This window comes from Megascapheus bottae, chromosome 11 (genome assembly GCF_031878675.1).
Source record: "Megascapheus bottae isolate mThoBot1 chromosome 11, mThoBot2.hap1, whole genome shotgun sequence".
NCBI lineage: Eukaryota > Metazoa > Chordata > Mammalia > Rodentia > Geomyidae > Megascapheus > Megascapheus bottae.
This window is the reverse complement of record NC_143519.1, coordinates 10,466,955-10,490,932: the sequence shown is the minus strand read 5'-3', so window position 1 is coordinate 10,490,932 and position 23,978 is coordinate 10,466,955. Positions and strand designations below refer to the sequence as shown.

The following is a 23,978-nucleotide window of genomic DNA, read 5'->3' as shown; positions in this document are numbered from 1 at the left end:
AATAAACATATATACAATATGCCAGATTACAAGGTAAGATACTGTAACAATATGAGAATAACCAAGGGACAACAAAAGAGATGAGAAATCACAAAGTACATTAAGAGCAACAATCACACATTATATGGCTCTTGTTTCCATATCTTGGAGGTCCTTTCATTTAGCCTCATCCTATATGGCCTGATGTATCTAGATTTTGAGCTATTATAATCCTCTGCTAGGAGAGTCCAAGTTTTGTACTAATTATTACATATCAGGGAAACCATTGAGCCTACGTTCCTTTGCATCTGGCTTGCTTCACTTAATATGATTTTTTCCAAGTCTTTCCATTTCCTTACAAATGGGGCGATGTTGTTCTTTCTGATGACAGCATAGAACTCCACTGTGTATAAATACCACATCTTGTTGGTTGCATTGGTTATTTTCAAGGTAGGTTCTTGTACTCCCTAGTGTCTTTGGGGGTGACAGGCATAGATCACTGTTCCCAGCCACTGGGGGACATTGGTAATCTTCTGAATTTTTATGCCCAGTCTGGCCTAGAACCATGATGCCCTAAACTCAACCTCCCTCCTAACCAGGATAACAAGCTTGAGCCACTCCAGCTGGCATAAATCCTATGGCTACATAGAAAAATAGGTGGCCTGAGCAACTTGCACGTAGAAGATGTTCATTTGTTCAAGTAATTACTGACGTATGTTAGAATACAAATGATGTGATTACTAATTGCTACATTTATTTTTTTTTGTCTGTAGAGAATCAAACCAAACCTTGAAGATTCTGGCCTTGAGGAGCTACATCACAGCTTGAAACTGGACATTTGCAACCAGAGACTGTCAAGGTATTATTATCAGATGACCATAGTATTGTGAGTATATATTTTCAGTTTGCTTTTAGAAACTCACATTGAATTGCTCACAAACGAAGTGACCTGATATCCTGGATTTAACTCAGGATACTGCTGGGCTAGGGAAATTAGGAAAAGCAGGAATGGCATTCTGTGACAATTATTGAGAAAAGCACTGTGCACAAGCCAATGTATTAGACGCACCCCTTGCGCGTGCTCAGTATTTCCAGTGACAAAAGTAAATTTTGTAAAACACTACTAAGGGAGCATTAACATACTGAAAATAAGCTCTACCATAAGTGTGAGTGACATTCTCATTCTAGACCAACTACTGACTAGCCTCTCATGTATAGGATGACAGTAACGTTTGCACCTTTTTTTTTTTTGCCAGTCCTGGGCTTGAGCTCAGGGCCTGAGCACTGTCCTTGGACTTTCTCAAAGCTAGAGCTCTACCACTTGAGCCTCAGCACCACTTCCAGCTTTTTCCTATGTATGTGGTACCAAGGAATCGAACCTGGTTCTTTGTGCATGCTAGGCAAGCACTCTACCACTAGGCCAAAGTCCCAGCCATGTATGTACCTTTTAGAGGTGTGATGATTAAATGAGATTAATGTATGTGAAGCCCTTTGAGTAGCCCCTCTCACATTTTAATCCCCCAAGTTGTCCCTGATATGTTATGACTGTTATTTGTCATTCCATGAAAAGATGCCTTACGTCCATGACATTCCCGCCCTTATTTATCTAGCTTTCACATTGAAAACATAAGTATAAAATAAATGAAAAGAGTGAATTCCATTGCTGTAGCTCCTGAGAAAGGTTTCCAGCCAACATGTCACAAGGACGTGCTGCGTAAACTTTTCCTTTCCCAGGAAATGTTCTTTATTAAATGAACTGTTCTCTCAATTGGGGAGCAATCTGAAAGCTCACATCTACTGAGGAGTGGGTGTCACTGATGGCTCTAACATGAATGCAACATGTGATTGGTCACAGCCAGCAGGTTTTGCTTATTATCAAAGAAACCATCCTGTATTGACCCCGTTGGTCTCCACGTCTTGGTCAATACTCTGTTCTTTGTGCATTCTTTTTTATTTTTATTTTTTTGTTGGTCGTGTTGCTTGAACTCTGGGCCTGGGCACTGTCCCTGATCTCTTCAGCTCAAGGCTACTGCCCTACCCCTTGAGCTATAGCACCACTTCCAGTTTTCTAGTGGTTAATTGGAGCCAAGGGTGTCAAGGTCTTTAATGCCCGGGCTGTCTTTGAAACTCGATCCTCAGAGCTCATCCTCCTGAGTAGCTAGGGTTCCAGGCATGAGCCCGGCTTCTTCTTGCATTCTTTGATGGGGAAATCATATGATTAGAGTAATGAGCACACCATGAGCATTTTTCTATGGGTCTCAGCTAGAGATGGATAAATCTAGGTAGATGCTGTTGACCAGAATGAAGAGCCTCGTTCTTTATCTACCACGTTGACCACTCACAAATGGAATGGTCAAAACCTCAGTGTCTAATACCCTGCTTAGAACAGCCATAAATAAATAACTATGTACTTGAGTGAATGATGAACAAGTAAATCAAAGAGGAAAGTAAGTACAAAAATATAAAATTTGTCATTACAAAGTGTAGCTCATTCATGTTCTTAAATATCTGCTCATGATAGAAACACAATATAAGCCAGGCTCACTCCTATAATCCTAGCTAATCAGGAGGCTGAGATCTGAGGATCACAGTACACACACACACACACACACACACACACACACACACACACACACTATAGACATAGACTTAATATACAGCAGGATAATAAAGGCTTCATACAACAGACCCCCAGCTAACATTGCACTGCACAGAGAAAGGTTGAAAGCCTTTCTCTAAAATCTGGAACAAGATAAGGATTTTTTGTTTTCCCACTCTTATTCAGCAGACTAGAAGTCCTAGCCAGAGCAATTAGGCAAGGGAGAGAAATAAAGAACATTCAAATTGGAGGGGAGGGAGCCAAATTATCCCTGTTTGCGGACAAGATCTTATATATAGGAAAACTTAAATAGTCTACTAAAAAAAAAAAGCTTGTTAGAGCTGACAAACAAATTTAGTAAAGTTGCAGGATACAAAATCAGCATACAAAAAATCAGTAGAATTTTTATACACAAAATCAAAAGCTAGCCTAAAAAGTAAAGGAAATCAAGAAAGAAAAATCAAGAAAAAAAATCAAGAATGAAACCCCATTTACAACACACACACACACACACACACACACACACACACACACACACACGCATGCATGCATGCATGCACACACACAAATACCTAGGAAATAAATTAAAGAAGTCAATAAATATCCACAATGAAAATTGTAAAATATTGATGAAAGATATCACAGATGACATTAAAAAATGAACTGGAAGTGTAAATGCACAGATACCCAGAGTTATATTATACATATAATTATTAAAGACCTACATGTTAAGCTTCTATTGGTGCTCTTCACAGAAACAGAAAAAATAAGATAGAGTTTATATGGAAGCTCAAAAGAACCCCCAATAGCCAAAAGAATATTGAAAAGAAAAGGACAAAGCTGGAAATATCAGACTTCAATCTGTACTGCAGAGATCTAGAAAAGAAAACAATTGTGGGGTGCTGGTGGCTCACACATGTCATCCTGGCTCCTCAAGAGGCTGGGGTCCCAGGGTCATGGCCCCAGCAGAAAAATCCATGAGACTCTTGGATTTAGTGACTTGGTCACTTATTTACTATGTTAGAAAATATGACTGAAGTATTACCATAGTCATTTCAAATATTTCCAAATTTTATTAAACAAAAACCAAATTTGGGGCCAGATGTGGTGGATCGTACCTGTAATCGGAGGCGGAAATCAGGGGATCACAGTGCCAAAAATTAGCCAGACCTCTATCTCAACCAACAAGGTGCTGTGTTGGTGCACAGCTGCAGTCCCAGTTACACAGGACGCATATGTAGAATGGTCATGGCCCAGACCAGCCAGCCCTGGGCACAAGTCTTATTCATAAAATAAACTGAAGTAGAAGCATGGAGGCATAGTTTAATTTCCACTTGAATCCATTTTTCCCCTTGTAAAAAGAAATCTCATTCAGAACAGGATTTGTCAGAAGGTGACAGCTGTTTTTTGTTGGATGTAGAATTAAGTAAACAGTTAAGACAGTGGAGCTTTGACTAAGATGATTTAATAAAGCTCATTAATGTTGTTGATTTACATAGCTGACCCAGATAGAATTACAAAATTCAACTCTGTGCCAGAGTTATATGTCATCAAAATATATTCAATGTATTAGATGCATTCCCAATCTTAAATTTTAATTTAGAAGTTAATCAAATTTGTTAAGACCAAAAGAAGAAGAAGAAGAAGAAGAAGAAGAAGAAGAAGAAGAAAGAGAGAGAGAGAGAGAGAGAGAGAGAGAGAGAGAGAAAGAAAGAAAGAAAGAGAAAGAAAAAGAAAGAAAGAAAGAAAGAAAAGAAAAGAAAGAAGGAAAAGAAAAGAAAGAAGGAAAGAAAAGACCACAGAACATTAAGGGAAATACTGGAGAATCTTACATTTACTTTCTTTGCTTTTTAACCCAGGTAAAAATGTTCAGTCTATCTTCCAGGAGTGTAATAATTGCTTCACTCTTATGCAACACCCCCATATACACACAGAGTTATTTGTAAGATTAGAGGGTAAAGCTATTAAATCAATCAATGTGAAAGCCAGTGAGTAGTAGGTAGAGAAGGGCTGAGTAAACATGGCTTTGTCTCTATGGGTTCTATCCACAATAGTGAATCAGCAAGGACATATTTGACCCAGCAAAATTCAGTGCTCTATCTGGACCATGAGGCCTTTAGTTCTGATCCGCAGAGCAAGGATAATTTCACCTCCCTCTGTTGACTCTAGTGATGGAAGGTGCCCCAGTCTTCTTGACAGGTGACTCATTTTCCATCTACTAAGACCTTTCAGTCTCTCTCATCTCCATAGTGGTGGGGAGAAGAATTTTATTTTGCCTTTGGTTCCTGTTGCTCCTGGCCATTAATAATCAAATCTTGACTGTTTTTTTTAAAAAAAGGGAAAACTTGAGAATTAAGCTACAAATTGTAGTGATCGAAACAGTGGCTAACATTTATACATATTTGTCCTTTTTTGAACACAGAACTGCCATGGAGATGACCACAGAGAGGATCTCCTAAGGACAGGGGCACAGACAGAGTCATTTGCTGCCACTGGAAGTGGTCAGCTTGGTGGAGGACTTACTGGAGCCCACTACACCATATAGCTCTTTGGTGGCAGTGTTAATAGTGTGATGTTTTATCAAGGGTGTTGTGGCAGCTAGAGTGTGGGGAAATGTGAGATTTGAGGGTGGAAATGGGGATTCTGTTTAAGGCCATGGTCCAGGTAGTACTGTCACCTTCACCAAGTTATTTAGCTTGTCTGTGACTCAGTTTCCCCATGTGGAAATCAATTTAAGCCAACAAAACCCACTAGTGGGTCTGCCTGGTGCCCTCCATTCCTCTCTATGTCCCTGCTAGACTCCAGATCCATCTCTTCTTCCCTTGTTTTCAAGCTGTGGTAAAGTCTCCAACCTCTTTACACAGCTGAAATGCTTGTGAAGTCGCTAAATGACTATGTGTGAGATGAACACTAAGAAGGATGCTAAAAGCTAGCTAGCCAATGGGAGAGAAGTCCTGGGATAGCCTAGATCATGCAGAGAATCAATTATCTTTTTAAAAAAAAACTAGAATTGAATCTCTCCAGTTTCATTTTTTACATCAATAAATGTTACCCAAAAATGCGGAGCGTAAACAAAATTAAATATTAACCTCTTGTAAAAGTTTTTAGTGTGCTACTGTGCGATATAGACAAAGCAATACAAGTAGACAATGCAGTATGAAGTTTCCCAAGTGAATCCCAAGGGGAATGCTTGCTCAGTTTCCCTCAGGTGTCTTACAGGATGGGACTTTAGTAGGGAAAACTATGGGAAAGTCTTAGATTTAGGGGTATTCTGAGGTAGAACTGTAGGAGTCCAAGGCTCAGTATTGTCTCTGTCACGAGAGGATGAGACAGCAAAGCCCTCATTCCTTTGCAAAGCTAGGATGTGATAGCCAGATCCAAATACTACAATAGAACTTGGAGTCTTCCTAGAACTCTAGAAGTGAAGATCAAAGTTGTGGCCTTAATGTTATTCATGGCCCCTTCTTCCTGATATCTTGGGCTTTCCATAAATGTGTTCTTGAAAATCATAATTTCAAGGTTATTAGCAAATTATAGATGCTATCCAAAATAAAACAGAAACAATGAACCCCAAATAACAATAATAAAATGTGAAGCCTTGAGCTCAGAATTATGTGCATTTATGTATGTGTGTAAGAGAAGAGAGACAGAGATCGAAATGAATGATACCAGTTAAATCTCTGTGATTCCTTTAGACTATTTCAGGAAGTTCTTTGTTTCCAAGGCAACCTCATCCCTCATTATTTCTTATAGTGAACAAGAGAACCTTACCCAAACTTCATGAGCCAGCTTCCTGCCCCAGCCTGTCAATTGTGTACCTGAGAATGGGCTCAAGTTTACCCGGAGTTGTCTGCTCTCTACTGGGCCTTGAAGTCTCTGCTTGTAAAATGAATGGAGAGCTAGTGACCTCCCCAGATTGAGGATGACGTGATAAATTACCACGAAGTGCTTTTCAAAGGAGAGTGAGCAATGAATGAATGTTTAATAATGTGTCCAGTATGGAAGAAATAAAGATAACTCAGGCTACTTCTTTGTCCCCTTTGAGAGATTTGCTGTTATCTTTATTTGGATGTCAGTCTGATTAAGACAGTAAATACTTGTTAGGTGATTTTGATGTGTGTGCATGTGTGTGTGTGTGTGTACATGCACACACAAGTGCACGTGAGCACACATGCATATACACACCAAAAGCAGGGCTTGAATTCAGGGCCTGGGCACTGCCACTTAGCTTTTTCACTCAAGGCTGGCACTCCACCATTTGAGCCACACTTCCACTTTGGGGATTTTGCTAGCTAGTTGAAGATAAGTGTCTCACAGACTTTTCTCCCTGGACTGGCTTCAAACTATGATTTCAGGCTCTTGAGGACCATAAGCAACCAGCACATGGCTGAGTCTATGTTTTTTCTAAGGTTGCTAACTGCCCATTTGACAAAAGCTGTCATTTTTCTACCACTTATTTGGTACCCTTCTATTTTCAATATTGTAGAATCCTTTAAAGAAGAACAAGGATTTCTACTCCCAAAGAACTATTTCTCAATATATTTAAATGTGAAATCTGGAGAAGAAAGAATTTTTAAAGTGTGGTCCAAGATAATCCTCAGTGATGCTACAGAATTCAGTATGTAACTATAATACAAAGTTATAAATGCTTAGTTGTGTTAAAAAGTAACTTAGAAGATTGAAATAGATTAAAAAATACCAAGCACCCAGTGAATGGAGAATTTCAAAACCTTTGCAGACCTGATAGCCAATGTATACAGAGTGTTCTTAAAGGGAATCTTTGTATTTCTACATAATTTGTGGTTTTGAAGACCCAGAGCCTGACTTTGTCATAGGGACAGTCTTCTGTTTATTGATAGCAACATTTTCCTTTCACCATGTCCAAACGCCTCTGACCATAAATAAACATGGCTTAAATAAATAATTCTACACAATGGGGAATCTTCAAATACAGTTTAATTTGAGGCCAAAGCCACTCATAAGACTTTCGAAGCAGAGGAAACACAAATCAGTTTCCGGGGCAGTTCAGTTTCTGGTGTCCGTTATTCAAAAAGGGCTGCAGGAAATTTCCCTGGATGGAGGAGAGTTGGGGCTTTGGAGATGGCAGGATTCTTGGGGATTATAACCCTCAGTGTGTGATATTTAGTGTCCTTTATTCCCAAGGACTGTGTCACCTCACCCACTTGATTCCTGCCATACAAATAAAAATCTATGCAAAGAGTCAGACGTCTTCCAGCCCTAGGCTCTGCAATTGCAATCTTGCAGTAACTGACTCAGGATTGCACTGCATTTTACCCAGTAAAACGATCCGGTTTCTAAGTGATCCAGACTCATTGGAGGGGCTGGGTATCCCAGGAGTGCGTGGGCACAGATTTAGGAGAGATGAGACACAGGCAGAGCTGGAATGCACTGTAGGGAAAGTGGAAAAAGAACGATTCTCATTTCATGTTGCCGGGGGTTTGGGGCTGGGGGAGACCTGCAAACAGAGCTCAAGATGAAAATGACTCAGTGAATATTTAAATAAGGTTATGCCTTCTGTTTTTCCCCTTCTCCTAAGCCTTTAACTGCAGAGGTCTATAAAGCTGTGGTTTGAGATTTGAGAGAAAGATCGCAGTGACATGAGACCAGAATGATGTAAGGTGATGCCATCCATAACACACACGGTTGCCAAGGTGAACCTGTTTTTCTCTCTAATTCAGCTGGAAGGCAAAATAATTGCCTATTTCTGGATATATATATATATATATATGTAGATCCTTGACACGATCTCTTTTTGATGGCAGATCAAACAAAGCCTGCTGCTCTCTGTGCAGATTATTTTTTACAATAAAGGTAAAACTGTTTTTATTATAAAAACACAACACCTATGTCCTTGAAAGAAGGCTCAGAACATTTTCTGTCAGTGTGAGGTTTTAATTTCTCAAGAATCTATACCAAGATTCTAAGGAGACATCAGTGGCTCATGCCTGTAAACATAGCTATGCGGAAGGCTGAGAACAAAAGGATTCAGCCTGAAGGCCAGACCAGAAAAGGCTGTAAGACTCCATCTCCACAGAAGGAAGCTAGACATGGGAACGCACCTATGATCTCAGAAAAAAAAATGAGAAGCATTAAAGTAGATGGACAGCAGCCTGAGGCAATTCAGAGAGGAAGGAAGGACCCTATCCTAAAAACAACAGGTGAGAAAACAGGGCTGGAAGGGCCAGCAATTCAGGGGCATCATCACATGAGTTCCTCCTTGAATTCAAACCCCAGGACTGCCACAAAAACCCATACACACCAGGATCCAAACAGATCCTGAGATGAAATTCTTTAATGAATCAGCAGAATACAAGACAGGGGTTTCTTTTAATTTAGTAAAAGGTTAATAGGGAAATCTCCAGATGTAGATAGATGAAAGAAAGAAAGAAAGAAAGAAAGAAAGAAAGAAAGAAAGAAAGAAAGAAAGAAAGAAGGAAGGAAGGAAAGAAAGAAAGAAAGAAAGAAAGAAAGAAAGGAAGGAAGGAAGGAAGAAAGAAAAGAAAGAAAGAAAAGAAAAGAAAGAAAAGGAAAAGATCTGTAGTCTCCTAGTTGTTGACAGGAAAAAGGCAAAAAAGAGCAGACAGACCTGGGCATGAAGAAAAAGAGCCACCAGACATACTATACTGTAATAATGGGTCCTGGCATTTTTTTTTTTTGCAGAGAGAATTCCCAGCAAGATCAAAGAAAAAAAGAGAAGGCCAGAGCAGTTGAACGCCGAGGCTCCTCAAGGAGCCTCTGCTGCAGAAACCCTGTGTCCAGGCAAGCCTCTGCAGAGGGCTTTTCCGCGTAAGCCAGACACTAGTCACCCAATTCAGACAGGACTGGTCCCAGCTAGTGTTGCCTCAGTGCCTTTTCTCCCCCACCACGTCCTACGTTCCCTGTCTGTGTTATTTTTTTCCCTGTATACTTCATTCTTTTTCATTTATCATCTGATGTGTTTATTGTATCTATAGCTAACATGGATCATGGGGAAAATGCTGACCCTGAATCCATCTGTCTGGGAGATTTGGACTCACCATTAAGTAGCTGTGTGATGCAAGGCAGGTGGCTTTTCTCATATATAAATCAGGGATGGTAATAGCTTAATGCCCATGATCCATTATGAAGTGGGCATGTACGTAAATGTATCCGAAATTGATTGCCTCTCCCTGTCCCCACTGCTATGGGAGCTCCCCAGAAACATTTGAGTTTTCAGAAACTGGATACTTTCATTGGAATAGAAATTAAATCAGCTTACTTGCATGGGGGTTGTGGGGCAGGGGTGTTACATGCATAGATTGGTCCTGAGACATTGAAAGCAGTATTGTGATTTGGGGGGTATCTCACTAGTTGTTGGCCCCTCCAAATCCCAGCAAGGGCAGTAAGCAGAGCTCTGAGTAAAAGAAGGAAAGGTAGATGACATATGCCAAGATGGACAAGGCCCAGTAACCCAGGAAAGAAAATTCGTCTCCGCATGTACCAGCCTTCCTCCCCCTCCACACACATACCATGTAAAAGTCAGAGGTAAAAGAAACTCAAGTATGAGTGAACCCTCTTGAGAGTCAGAGCGGCCACTCCTAGCAACAAGGACCGAGAAGTCTCTTAGGGAAAACACAGTCAGCCAGACCCTGTGAAGAACAAGCAATGAGACAACTGGCATTGTCCAGCCTGTTGAGGACTCTTGCTTCAGTGCTCATTTCCCAAATTGCTCCGAGGCACATGGGAAGCTATCATGAACACACGGGGGGTGCTGGGTGATATGTCACATTTTCAAGAGAGATGAGGCATCTCCCCCCTACCATCACTGTGCACAACTATGCGGCCACAATCACACAGCCTTCCATCTGATGAGCTTTTATATCTTTGCAAAGCTGGATTCTCAGCAGTTGCCAAGATGAAAAGCAAGTACCATCCAAAACCAAATCAGCAAGGAACAGGAAATGAGAATAGTTACTGTGATCTGATTTCAAGCTTTGAGAATTGTAGACAGTGCCCAATGGGCGTATGCGATCCATTAGTGACTAATTGGGGTTAAGGATGAAGTCGAAATATTCTTTCAGTTATTTTCTATCTGCTTTTCAAACCGCTAAGACATAAACACGAAGATGTTTAGCTAGAACTGCTACATGGACTAATAGAGCATGTCTTTGCCTTTAGGAACATAGTAGAGAGGATGGAACATCCAGAGTGCTGACATTACAAGAGTGGCAATTTGCTACCCTCATTACTACTTCATTACAACTTTGTTTTGTGGGCAAGGACTTGAACTCAGATCCTAGGAGCTTTTTCACCCAAGGTTCCATGCTCCCACTTGAACCATAACTCTATTGTAACATTTTTCTGGTTAATTGGAGATAAGAGTTTTATGGACTTTCCTGCCATCAATGGCTTCAAACTGCAATCCTCAGATCTCAGCATCCTGAGTAGCTAGGATTATAAGTGTGAGCCACCTGTGCCCAGGTTATTACCATTATTTGATATATAGGAATCCCTCTTCAGTGGAATCTCACAAGGATTCTAGAACCTAAGGCAAGGATGGTGATGATGATAATGATAATGGTGATGATGATGATGGTGATGGTGATGATGATGATGATGGTGATGGTGGTGATGATGGTAATAATGGTGATGATGATCATGATGATGATGATAATAATGGTGATGATGATGATGATGATGGTGATGATGATAATGGTGATGATGATGATGATGATGGTGATGGTGGTGATGATGATAATGGTGATGATGATGATGATGATGATGGTGATGATGATGATGATGGTGATGGTGGTGATGATGATAATGGTGATGATGATGATGATGATGATGATGATGATGGTGATGGTGGTGATGATAATGGTGATGATGATGATGATGATGGTGATGGTGGTGATGATGATAATGGTGATGATGATAATGGTGATGATGATGATGATGATGATGGTGATGGTGGTGATGATGATAATGGTGATGATGATGATGATGATGATGATGATGATGATGGTGATGGTGATGGTGGTGATGATGATAATGGTGATGATGATGATGATGATGGTGATGGTGGTGATGATGATAATGGTGATGATGATGATGATGATGATGATGATGATGATGGTGATGGTGGTGATGATGGTGGTAATGGTGATGATGATGATGATGATGAGGGTGATAATGATGATGATAGTGATGGTGATGGTGATCATAATGGTGATGATGATGATGATGATGATGATGATGGTGATGATGGTGATGATGATGATGATAATGATGATGGTGATGATGGTGATGATGATGATGATGATGGTGATGGTGATGATGGTGATGATGATGATGGTGATTATGGCAGTGGCAGTGACAGGGGTGACGGTGATGGTAATCCTGGTAATGGTTGGAGCTAATAACCCTGAGACATGTCTGTGAACCCCAAGATCCATATCAAGGCTTTCTTAGACACTAGATCCTTTAACGTGGGTTTTCTTTGAAGTTTATTGGCTTCTCTTTTTCTTACCCCAGAAAAATCTAATTCCCAATTTTCCCTGAAGTCATTTTTCCTCTGGACGTAAAGAAAATTTACAGGCCGGGAATTTGGCCTACTGATTAAAGTGCTTGCCTAGCATGCATGAAGACCCGGGTTCGATTCCTCGGTACCACATACATAGAAAAAAAAAGCCAGAAGTGGTGCTGAGGCTCAAGTGGTAGAGTGCTAGCCTTGAGAAAGTCCAAGGACAGTGCTCAGGCCCTGAGCTCAAGCCCAGGACTGGCAAAAAAAAAAAAAAAAAGAAAATTTACAAATCGGCGAACGTTTCTTGTGATAAATTCAACAAGACATCATAACTTTTTCTGATAAGTATAAAACTAATTTTCTTTCTTTTTTGCCAGTCATGGGACTTGAGCTCAGGGCCTGAGTGCTATCCTTGGACTTTTTTTTCTCAAGGCTAGAGCTCCACCACTTCAGCCACAGCACCATCTCCAGCTTTTTCTTCTTCTATGTATGTGGTACTGAGGACTCAAACCTTTGTGCATGCTAGGCAAGAACTCTACCACTAGGCCTAACTCCCGGCCCATAAAACTAATTTTTATGCCCTGCTTCCCCCAACAATTCACAAATTTAAAAAATATACACCTGTTTTTTTCTAAAGGATGTAAATTTTGTTCAGCATCCTAAATAGAAATCCATTGACGAAAAGGGATTCAGCAATGGTTCGTGCAAGGTATTGTGGGGAATTTGAAAAGTTTTGTTCCTTGAGGGTCTCTGGATCAAACCCTCAAGTGACTTACAATCAAGGTAACACATGAAACACGAGAAGAAAATAAGAGTGTATACCAAAGTAGTACACTAAGTAAGGAGGTGTAAATTCAAACTATACCGACAGAGAAATGAGCAGACCAGACCTGCTTGCAACTGTCCTTCCTGTCTCTTACCCCTTCTCCTTCCTAGCTAAACTTCCCCATAAGTGTTGAGATTCCTGTCCTTTGCTACTCAGAGGGAGACTGTGTTTCTCTGGAACTTACCACCATGTTAAACATCTTCAAGCATCCAGGCCCAAAGTCCAAGCCCCAAGACTAATAATAATAATAATAAAATAATAATAATAATAATAAATATCCAAAGACCTCTCATGGTGCCTGAGCACTTGGTAACATTGGTATAACCAGAAAAGGAAGTGATGTCACAATACATTGTGCCTTGCAGCTGTTCCTTCTCTAACCCACGTTTAATATGCATTCATGTGTTCACTTGTATATGCACTTTCTGCTTGTCCTGTAGATCCTTTTATTTCTAATGATGGCCTCCCTGTCCCTCTTTTGCTTCAGCCTTGTATTTGTTGGAGGCACTTTATTTCTAGTGCCATTTTCAAGTGTTCCCAGGTAACTACTCAACCATGTAGTGCCTGTTACATAACTGCATCTTCGAAGGACCGGGGATAAATGGATGGAGAAGAAAGGCATGATCGCTTTGTACACGGGACTAAGATGCTTATGAGAGAAGTGTATTTCAATAGAATCAAGTTAATTCAGCCCAAAGTTCTAGCAATAGCGAAGAAAATGCTTTTAGTTGGAGACCTGGTGAAGATGAGTTTCCAGAGTACATTCAGGTCAAGAGAATGGAGTTGGAGTTACAGACCTGAACCCATCAACCTGTAGAAGGCAACTGAAAAGTCATATTGGACAAAAGGACGATGTTGTCTTTTGTTTCAGTTCCTATAGCCCTTCCTTTGGACACGCTGGCTGTTTTCCTCCCTTCATCTTTTTCCAGGGATGGGGAGAAAACGGAGGACCTCGTGCATAATAGGCAAAGAGTTCACAACTAAACTGCATGCCTAGCCCTTGGCTTTTTGAGACAGGATAATGTTTTGCAACTCCCACTAGTCTGGAACTCACTACGTAGGTGAGGCTGGCCTTGAACTCAAGATTCTCCTGTCTCTATCTCCAAAGTACTTAGATTACAAATGTTTGCCACCATACCTGGCACCATCTTCTTGATTCTTGTATTTCTGTTTTCTCAACTATTGTCTTTCCCATTTAGCATGTGACATACCCATTAAAGATTAAACTTCAAGTTCACGTTTTCAAGACAGCTATATTAAGTTATAAAGAGAAAGAAAAGAGAAGGAAGAGGTGGAGGAGGGAGAAGAGGAGGGGGGAGGATGAGAGAAGGAGGGAGGAAGGGAGAGAGAGAGAGAGAGAGAGAGAGAGAGAGAGAGAGAGAGAGAGAGAACATCACAACGAAGGAAAAATAAAATTCGGTTTGGGTTTGTATTCACACCAGTCATTTCATTTGTCATTGCTCATTTTTTTCTGTGCTGGTTACATAAAGGTGAAATGCAGGTAAGACCACGATGGCTTGGGGTTCTAACAAGCCGGCTGGGAAGACCACTCTTAAGTAAATAGCTGATCAGGTTAAAGTAGAACCATCACCTGTCATAAGAGCTATAAAGTCAACAGCATCCATCAAAGCTCACTCTTTGGAGCAAAGTCCATGGGCAAACAGCCACTCTATGAGCTGGGAGCTTGTTAGAAAACCAGACTCTCTGTAGTCCCCGCGGAACTGCCTGGCCTGGATCTGCATTTTAACAAGGTCCCTGGGGGAACCACAGACACATGAAAATTTGAGAAGCACTGCCCTCAAGTTCTAGGGTGGTGAGAGAAAACAACAGAGGGCCTCAGTGTATGCTGAGGGTTAAGGATCCTGTCCTTAGGTTCAAGAGCCAGGCAGAGAGGCTCAGGACACAAGAGACTGAGAAGTTTACTCAACATCTATTTACTTCTCCCAGCTCTGGAGTCTGGTCATCTGAGAGGAGGGACCAGTGTGGTCAGATGCTAGGGAGGGATGTCTCCCTGACTTACAGACAGCTGCATCCTCAATGTGTCCTTACATGGTGGAGAAGGCGGGAGAGGGAAAGGGAGGGAAGGAGGGAGGGAAGGAGGGAGGGAGGGAGGGAGGCTCTTCCTCTCCCCACCCCTTCTCAGAAGAGTACTAATGTCTATCCCAAAGAGCACACCCCTATGACCTCATCTACACCTAATATTTCTGTCTCCAAACACCATCACTTTAGGATTAGGACATCTGAACTTCCTTTTTATTTTTTGAAGGGTGAGGCAATTTATTTTATCCATAATAAAAGTTTTAATCAAAGGGGTAAAAAAAACATTGAGTTCTACATGAAAGCTGTAAGCTTTTTGTTTTGTTTTGTAAGGAGTTTTAAAACATGCTAAGAATATATATCATCTTCAGTTAATCACTAAAAAGCTGGGAGTAGGGCTGTGGCTCAAGTAGTAGAGCATTAACCTTGAGAATAAAAGGTAAGAGACAGAGTCTTGGGCCTGAGTTCAAGCAACAGTACCAGCAAACACACACACACACACACACACACACACACACACACAAACATATCTGGGAATGATTTCAATGGTCAAAGTAAATGACACTGATGGCTCACACAGATAATCTGACACAAAGCAAACCACACTGAAACATTCAGGTATTAAATTTAACAGACTTGGATAATGGAGTTCAAATTGTGGTTAGGGAGGAAGGTCAAAAAGGATGGACCATGGTTTTAGTTTATGCAATTGAATAAGTATGACGACATCATTTCCTAAGCTAGAAATCTGTCAGCAGGTTCATGTGTGACATCTTGCTATATGCACTAAACAATGTAGAAGCAACAGAAGAATGGCTGTCATTTATTGGACTGTCCTATGCATGTTGGGTGCTGTTATCTTAATTCTTGTAGGACACAAACTGTTTTCTCATAGGAGAAGGTCAACTAAGGCAGGCTATTTACACATGGCAACATTGTTGAGAGTTTGTAACCCTCTGTTCAAGAACAGTGAAGCATGTCAGCAGATGAGAACATCAGAGAAGACAAGAAAGAAGCCAGGAGAGGGGAACTGAGGTCTAAAGCTTGAGCCAGGCACAAGAGCTAGGGGTAAGGGCAGAGCCATCAAAAAGTTCATTTAGGCAACCAGTGAAAGAAATATTGACTCTGGTAGAAGGACCTTGAAAGTCTGTAATTTGGATTTTATAGAGGAAGGTTTGAGCATGAAAAGAACATGTCTTTACATGATTTGGGAAAACCCGTTTGGCAGCCAGGAAGCCTAGAGACAAGGCCAGAGTCCCAGAGGCCATTAATTAGCATTTATACCATTCAGATCATAGGTCAGAGTCTTAGACTAGTTGGGAAGGAAAAATCAACAATATTTTATTTCTTTCAGGAGAAGAAGAGGTGAGAAATGGGAGTTAAAGATGAGTAATAAGAATAAGAATGAGGAATATGATGAGAGGAATGGGAATATTAAAGACAGAATCTTGTGCTCATACTGGGGCTTTGACTTTAGGGACTGGGTGCTGTTACTTAACTTTTTACTCAAGTCTGGCACTCTGCCACTTGAGCCAAGGCTCAATTTCCTGATTTCTGGTGATTTATTTGAAATAAAAGTCACACTGATTGATTTCAAACTACCATCCTTGGATCTCAGACCCCTGAGTAGCTAGGATTACTGGTGTGAGCTACTGGGGCCTACCTTTGTAAACTATTATAATGATCACAGAGATAACTTAAATTTGCAGAAAAATTACAGTAGATGAAAGCCCGAGAGTTACAGTATTTGATGGATTTACATGGAAGTGTATACAAATCAAGGAGAACATTGTACTTTATTGAAGAAAATAGTCCACCACTCATGTGAAACATATTTTTAAGATGCGATCGACAAATTCAAAACATTATACCTTATTAACCTCATTCCAGATGCACTAAACAGTTGCTTATATGTATGTATATATATGCTTATATATGTATATATACAGTTGCTTAGCTTATATATATGCTTATATATATATATTAAAAAAACAGTGTGGGCCCTTTCAAATGAATAGGGCCTTTGTTCCTGACTCTGCCTAAACATAGACTCATCATACAGATATATATTTTTTAATTCAAAACGTTGTGGTTAGTGGAAGGAAAATGTGTGCTTATTGTGTTTTCTAAATGCCATATGTTTTTTTTGGATTTTGTTTTCAAACCATGCAGAAATGTTGTTGAGTGGGAAAAATAAATAACCCTTCCTAATCAACCCATTTCTCTTTTCTTGCTTTATCTCAAGGTACCCCAGCAGTTTCTGGAGCATTTTTTTTTTCTGGAGTGGGGTCTGTGTGTGTGTGTGTGTGTGTGTGTGTGTGTGTGTGTGTGTGTCCTGTGTTTTCTGCAGCAAACACCTTCCTGTAACCACTGCTTGGTGAATGGCAACGTGGGCCCAGGCGTGCCATTTATCACATGGCATCTGAGACTGTTAAGACACACCTAAACCCTCTTGTGGGTGCCTGCCAAGCCAAGGCGAAAACAGCAGATCTCCGTCGTTATTGTTCAGTGCCTTCCCTAATCCAAGTCCCCAGCGGTCTGAAAACTTAAGCAAGAAGGTTATCCGGGCGACAGGAATTCACCTCTGCTATAAGAGACAGCCTACAGGACAGCCAGGCAAGGGCTGAGAAGCAGCCCTTCTGATTTAGAATCGGGCCAGTCCTCCCCCCCCCCCACCCCTGCATCATGGAAATCCCATGCAAAGGTCTCCCGAGGTATGGATTTCCAGGGCAGACATGGAGTTGCTTGCATGGACACACACACACCTACGTATGTGCATCTAGGTAGAGATCTAGACACACACACACGCAGAGGCTTGGTCAGACAGTCCAATCTGGGTCCCTCTAGACTCTGCGGAGTTCCCGTGTTTGCAAGGCTCTGGGCGGGCTCGTCTGAAAGCTGCCCCCCCTCCCCCGATCCTTTCCTTCCCCGCGCTGCCAATTACGTGCCACTTTGTCTCGGTGCGGCGACGGCTTTCTCCCGGCGAGGGAAATTCCTCTCTGCCCAGTATGGATGCTCTGTTTTCAGAGCCTGCCAGCGCCATGTTGCTGTGTCAGTCAACCTATGAGGGCGCCGAGCCGACGAGGAGGGCTGACGAGCCGGCCGCTGATTGGCTGGCCGCGGCGGGGGCGTGGCTTGGGGGAAGGAAGGGCTGCATTTCACAGCAACAGAGTTTAGACTGTCTTTGCTTCATCATCTGAAGGTAAAAAAAAAAAAGAAGAAGAAAAAAAATAAATAAAAAAGAAAGAAAAGTAAAAAAAAATCCAGATACGCCAAGCGGCTTTTCCAGAATACAATAAACGAGGGATGAGAACTCTTGGCCTGGACATTTCTTCCTGGTGATGCAGTGGAGAAGCGCCGGCCTCTGGAGCCTGCCAGATGTTCTTGGGGTCACCGTCCAGGAGTAGGACCAGCCGAGTTGAACAAGGTAAGAGAGTCGCCCGCACACTCCCCCCCACACCCTGGTTTTTTTTTTTTTTTTTTCCTGAATGTTTAAAGAGTTTGCTGCAGTATGGTGCATTCCATGTGCCTTGCTTAGAGAGGCCGGGGAGACCGGATTCCACTAATTTAGATGGAATACTTGCACGGAAGCCTAGAGGGTTCTTTTTTTTTTTTTTTTTACGTAACATTTTTGATTTGAGGAAAGAAAAGACTAGAACTCCTACGCCGTGAATGTAGGGTGAGGCATCTGAGTTTTTTAATTCAAAGACTATGTCCATTTATTCTTATTTTATTATTATTATTCATGTTTAAGGGAAAGGGGAAATTTTGAGAAGGTTTTTATTTTCTTGCGATAGTACATATCCACGACTAGCATAAGTAAAGTTTACAAGGATCTCGTTATTTGAAAACAGACTGCTTGGCAGTTAAGAATTATTTTGTTGTTGTTGTTGTTAACAACAAAAAAAGACAACTTTATACTAAATGTTTGGGTTAATGTTTGGGCCACAAAAATATCACCTATTTCTGGGAAATGAGAGGTCTCCCTGGCTTTAGAATGCTACAGTTTTAATTAAGTTTCAAAAGCACAATTTTAAACAAGGACTAAGAGGTAGCTTTCTGGCAAGTTTCGTTACTGTAGTTGAATGTTTACATTTCTTTCCCTGGCATGTCTGAGCCTTTGTTTCTGCCTTAGAAGTAGAACCATTATATTCAAAAGTAAAGCTGGGTTAATAATGCTTACTGCAATTATCCGATCCGTATGCATTTTTAATGAGAACACACAGCCAGCAGAATAATTTAATGAGAGCAGGCTGGCTTTGAAAGCCGTGTTTTCACTGTGCCCAGCCCTATCAACTTTCTTGTCGAGAAAACACCAGTGAGAAATGATGGGAGAAGATTTATTTTTAACACACTTGGCCCAGGAGAAGAAAAGGATATATTTGTTAAAGATTTCTTTCTGCCCTTTTCCGTTTAAAATTTCTGCCAGTCGTGAAGAAACTGTGCTTTTTTTGGTTAGGCCTCTCGGGGAAGCATGTGTTTACAATAAATGTGTAACATTTTTAGAATAGTTAGCAAGCACTGGAGCGAAGGAAAAAAAATTAAAAAAAAATCTGACTTTTCTTAACTGCCACAACTGTGTTCTCCAAGAACCATTACTGTTCCTTTCAATGATAAAGGTTAAGTGGAGAGAGAGTGTTAATTGGAGAATCTCTATTTGGAGAACAATAAGGTTAAAAAAATAATTAAAGGCAGAGGACATTCTTATGTTCGCTACGCCAGAGGAAGTTTCTTCATCCTTCCTGCTTGTGGAGGGTTGGTTTTCATTGAAGTAAAGGCAAAGCCACGTAGATTCTTCCAGATCCACCGTTCTTACTTTCAAGGAGAAGTTCAGGACACTAGCTCAGAACTTCTGACGTCATCTCCCAACTATTTCTGCTGTGTGTTCTTTTTCTTTGGCTGGTGGAAAGGAAAATTTCTCTGGATGCTGCGATACTGGCTAGGAACATGCTAACTCCCGGCTGGCAGGACTTGAGTTCATATCTTTACATTCTAGCCAGTTCTTCGTAAATGATTTCCCCGTTTCTAAATAGGGCATCTTCTACCTGTGGGGTAGCACAGATTTCCTGCAGGGCTTTGGCTTGGCTGGTGAGAATCAGTTGGTGAGGAGAGCTGAGCTCAGCTTTTTTTTTTTTCTTCCTTTCTTTTTTTGATTTGTGGCCTAACTTTCCTGTGGTGCGTGGTTAGTCACCTGTGTGGATCTGCCTCTGGGTTCTTACTTCCCTAGGGCCATTCTCTAGGCTCCAGGTTAAGCCATCAAGTTCAAGGCTGGTTGTGATGGTGGAAACAGCAGCCTTTATACATAAAGCACTGTTCTTGGGCAGATGGTGCAAAGGAAATTAACAACAATACTACCAGCTGTTAACCTGGGTCACAGGTGCTACTGTGATCGTGGTCTGATAGATAGAGGTTGGTGCTTACAAAGGAGCCTTTGGGAAAAAACAAAAACAAGCAAAAACGAATTTTAGGCAGGACACACTGAAGTCCCGGGGAATTCCCACCACTTATGTAGCCTTGAGCAAGTCTTTACCTCCACTTTTCCATGTAACAGAGCTGAATATTAATTGCTATACTTGCTCCTAATTCTAGCATTTTTTAAGAGACCTTGACCTTGTAACTAAAACAAAAACAAAAGTTGCTTGTTTCATGGCATAGTGAGCTGTTTTAAAGTACAAAGGGATAAAATCTGGCCGTATTAAGAAATTGTTGACAGCGTCTGAGGTACTGAGATACAGAATCATATATAAATTGCTGCAGTCTGCACTCAGGGGAATTTTCTAGGGATATTTATCCTTTACAAATGAATACAGTTTCCAAGGAAATCATCGCACTGTTGTTTTCAGTTTCTCCATTGATCTAATCTAATATACTAGAAGCTACGTAAGCCAGATCAACCCCAAATTAGGCTTCAGAATACCCAAGAAAAGCATTTGGTCCTATATTTACTTTGACTCCTATGTGAAATTTGTGAAAATAGAATGAAGATGAGAGAAAACGAGAAAAATAGGCTTGTGAAATCTCTTGGCCATGTAGCTTCTGTGCGGAGCAGGCTGCCTTCTCTCTGCTGGTTGTTTTAATTCGCTGTTGCTATGGTGAAAACAAATCAATATCACATGGCTGGCTGCCAGCCAGTCCCGCTCAGGGAGCGCCATAGAAATTCAAGATCAGGTACTCAAGATTCCAAGCAAGAAGTGGAAGAAGAGGATTTTGATATTGAGCTTCAGAGAATTCCTTGTGGTAGAATGAGAAGGGTCAATCTTGTGTGTATTTGTCTCTTCCTATACTATATACTCTTTTCCCCAGAGCCAGAGAAAGATGGGAAGAAAGGTGAATTGGTATATTTACATCTTCTAAAATAGCAAGACAGTAGCGACACAGAAGTACATAGCAAGGGATATGGGATTTTGGTTCATGGGGAAAAAAAATGGTATAAATGCAAGACGTGTTGATATAAATGGTGTAAACGCAAGTCTGTTGAAAACAGGCTTTGGAAGACTTCAGCATCTCAGGTAGAGTTGTGTCTCAAAACTGACCACATCAGCCACGTGCAGGTGGTGGCTCAGACGCTGAAGTATGAGAGGATCTGACTCAAAGCTAGCCTGGGCAGAAATGTCTGAGAGACTCTTATCTCCTGTTAACCACTGCGAGAAATGAGTAAGTCAAACCGGAGGAGGGCTGTAGCTCAAGTGATGTAGTGCTGGCCTAGAGTGAAAAAACCTGAAGGACAACGCCCTGAGTTCAAGTGGCAGTATTTCTCTCTCTCTCTCTCTCTCTCTCTCTCTCTCTTGCACACACACACACACACACACACACAAAACTATAGTCAGACCTGAAAAAGTTCCATTCTCATGCCCCATTGAAAAGCCTGGCAACAAGGGGCAGGTAGACCCTAGAAGTTCTAGAAAGAGAGGCAGGTCGGAACTTCAAAGTCAGAGTCCTAAGAGCCAGGGCACTGCAGGGAAAGGAATATTTCTCCTTTCACAAAAGCTGCAGAGGCCCTGCCTGAAGCCTCCAGAGGAAAGAGGACAGGGTGCAGACAAGAGGAAAAGGTCAGGAGCCCAAGCATTCTTTTTGGAAGAATCCACTGAATTGGGCAGACATGGCTATCCACTGCCATGTCGAATGTGGAACTTGATATTTTATGCATCGGAAGAAATCCTCTTGGGAGAAAGAAGCAGGAAGGCCTAGCGGGCTTGGTAAATCATTTACAATGTTATTTTTCTCCATCTCTATTCTCGGTTTCCTTTTTGTTTTTCTTGAGGGGGGGGGAAATGTGTACAAACTGTTCTTGCAACTGTGGGAATGGCCCTAGCCCACACAGGGGAGACCTAGCTGGGTTTGGAGCTGGCCTGGACCCCTAACTGTGGGGTATTGTTTACTGACTCAAGGCCCTTACCTCCACCACTGAGAGTGAAAACAGGTGTGAAAATGAAGGCCCTGGGCTTTCTTTTGTGGATCTGAGCTCTGGGGCTAGTGGACTTTTCTGCTGGCGGTCTCCTCTCAACATGGCAAAAAAAAAAAAAAAAACAAAAAACGCTTGGTAATAAAAATGGGCTCAACAATGTATCTTAGTGTTTGGACAAAGAATCCATTGTCTAAGGCCTACTCAGTCAGCATACCCCACCAATCAATCAACAAGTGTTGGTTAAACACCCCCTCTGGCTAGCTCTTGCTATTTGCTTAAAATACCCAGTTACCTAGCACCTGGCCTTGTCTGTGTGAGTGTGTGTATGTGAGTGTGTGTACACAAACATGCATGGCACATCATTTTTGCTTTTGTACCTGTTGTTTACAAAGTGCACAGAAACTGAGCAGGCTCATGCCTGTAACCCTAGCTACTCAGGAGGCTAAGACCTGAGGGTGGAGGTTCAAAGCCAGCCCAGATAGAAAAGTCCAGGTGACTCTTGTCTCCAACTAATCACCAAGAAACTGGAAATAGAGAGGTGTGTTCAAACAGAGATGTGAGTGAGGAAAAAAAAAAAGTTAAGTGAGAGCTTAAGGCCCTAAGCTCAAGCCTTAGGACTGCCATACGCACATGCACACATAACATATGGAGATGTGAGGTTAGTGATAGTTATGAGAATGATAGAAAGAAAAATCCTAAGGACTTAAGGCCATGGACGGCATATCAATCAGCTAGCAGAGTTTCAGCCCTTAGGTAACTAAGGACTCCAGACAATTTACAAAGTCTTAAACAGCATCAGTCAACAAAAGGAAATCTCAGAAACTCTATTTCTGAGCCCCAGTGTCACATGCAACCAGCGGCTTCTGGTGTAATTAGCTCACTGCCCCATCAGGCAAGAAACCTGATGCAGGGCTCTTAAGGTTTATACTTGCTTGCCGAGGTTTGTTTTTTGCTTTTGTTGTGAAAGCTGTGTTCATTTTAGAAATTGATTGTCTGATTGGTATTGGTTTTGGATCATTTTCCCTACTAAAATCTGAATTAACATCCATTTTCAAAGATGAGCTGTGCAATTAAGGGAGAAGGTTGGGGAAGAGCTAGAGAAGGAAGCCTGAGGAGGCAGCCATGCTTTAAAAAATCCTTTTCTGAGCCAACCTGAGGGAGCTCAACCTGTACTCAGTTACTCAGGAGGCTGAGATTTCAGGATCCTAGTTCCAAGCCAGCTCTGGCAGACAAATTTGAGACATTTTAATTTCTAGTTAATTAACAAAAAGCCAAGAATAGAGAGATGGCTCAAGTCTTGAGGTGAAAAGCCAAGTGAGAATTTCAAGCCCTGAGTTCAAGTCCTAATACCAGCACCAAAACAAACAAACCAAAACCCCTAATAAACCAAAACAATAATTATAATAAAAAAAGTACTTCTGAGTCCTGGCTCTTGGCAAACTGAGAAATGGGACTAAGATTGTGAGTACCTAGGCAAGCCAGGTTTTGCAGAAGAGCATAAAGCACCCCCAGAGGAAAGAGAGAGAAGGCAAGATCTTCTGAAAGGCCACTGGCTGTGGCCTGAACCTTTACAATCCACAAACGCTAGGAGGGGAGCTACTTACAAACAAGATAAGAATAGTTGAGCACA

The 23,978-nt window shown here is 41.4% G+C and overlaps 1 protein-coding gene across 8 annotated transcripts in view; it reads left to right on the top strand.

Annotated features, from left to right (window-relative positions):
* Positions 1–18,088: 18,088 nt before the first annotated feature.
* Mbnl2 (muscleblind like splicing regulator 2) overlaps positions 18,089–23,978 on the top strand; it is a 145,708-nt gene continuing 139,818 nt past the window's right edge. For 6 of the 8 annotated variants that reach the window (XM_090341956.1, XM_090341953.1, XM_090341952.1 and 3 more), the window contains exon 1: positions 18,090–18,370. The gene's annotated coding sequence lies outside the window, so the exon portion shown is untranslated. Of the gene's footprint in view, positions 18,371–23,978 lie in introns of all 8 variants that reach the window. The other 2 variants (XM_090341950.1, XM_090341951.1) reach the window with 1 other exon arrangement.